This window comes from Arachis ipaensis, chromosome B09 (assembly GCF_000816755.2).
Source record: "Arachis ipaensis cultivar K30076 chromosome B09, Araip1.1, whole genome shotgun sequence".
Lineage (NCBI taxonomy): Eukaryota > Viridiplantae > Streptophyta > Magnoliopsida > Fabales > Fabaceae > Arachis > Arachis ipaensis.
The window spans coordinates 141,883,800-141,885,379 of NC_029793.2; positions in this window are offsets into that span (position 1 = coordinate 141,883,800).

Here is a 1,580-nt window from a genome sequence, read left to right on the forward strand (position 1 = left end):
AAAGACTAATCCATAGTTACACATGATAATTTACCTAAGAAACAAACGTTACACATTTAAGGCCCAGTTTGGAAAAATAATTTAATTAAGTTTTTTTTTAAAAAATAACTTAAATAATAAATAATTATATTAAAAGTAGCTTATAAATAAATTATTTTATATTTAGATTTTTAGTTTTAAAAGTGTTTATTTTATAGAAATATGATAAAAAGTAGAAGTATTATGAGAAAAGTCATTTTTTTTAACTTCTGTATAAACTCCTAAATAACTTCTTAATAAGTTGCAATTTGATTTTGAAAATTATATCTGACATTAATACTATTACTTTTCATAAGTCAAAAGTTATAAAAAGTTACTTTTAAACCTTCCCAAACGAGCCTAAGTAAAATTATAAATTATTTGGTCAAAAAAACGATAGTGCAATTCTAATTTGAATTTTGCACATAGACATTAAATGAGTGCTAATTAAGACCAATTGGATTAGATTATATATATTTTTTCAAGTGAAAAAATCGTATATACTACTAGTATAAAAATATACATATCAATATGAATTATATATTATTTTTGACAAAAATTATTGTTTGATTTCCTATTATTTTAAAACCATAAAATATCTTTTAAATGATTGTAAACACAAATAATTTTGTATATGATATTGTATTAAAATTATGTTAAATATGTTATATTTAGTTTTAGAATAAAAATACACTCAAAAGAGATATATGATTATTCCCGTCACCGTCCACAAATATTTTCTTAATTACCAAGTTTTCCAAAAACAAAATACATAAAAAAAAACACCAAAAATACAAGAGATATTTTAAAAAAGGAAAATGGTTTCAATGTTTATTTTCTATTTTAAGTTGAATCTGTTATACTTTTGAGATCTGCGTATAATTTATTACATAAGCATAATGTGCTGCCAACTGCTATTTATAAAACTGTATATATTATGTAATAATACTAATGAAGTTCATTGAGGATATTAGTTAGGGTGTTCGCGGTGGGGTTTAAATTGGATGCTTTAAAAAAAAATTCAATCCTATCCGATTCAATTTTAAGCAGTTTTGATTGGATTGAATTTGCGATTTATAAATTAAAAATTAAGAAAATTAAATATACATAACAAGTCTCAAAATATCAAATTTTAAATAATCAATAATGATAAAATAAATCTCAATAATATTATAAAAAGTCAACGATAACATAACGATATAAATAAAATTATAGGTTAATTAAAATAAATAAATAAATAACATTTTGAACATAAAATATTTATTAAATAATAATAATACATGAATAATATAAAAATCTATAAAAAATTGAATATGTTATAAGTATAATTGTAAATATAATAATAAAATAATAATATTATAGCACATTATGCGGTTTGGATTGGATTAGATCGGTTATGAAAAGTAGATCCGAAATCCGATCCGATCCAACGGTTTGTAAAAAGTAGAATCCAATCAAATTCGAATTAGTGAGGTTTTAATCGGTTTTTGGTTTGGATTGGATGAGCGGTTTAATTTGGATCCGATTGAATTTGAACACCCCTAATATTAGTATAAAAATCC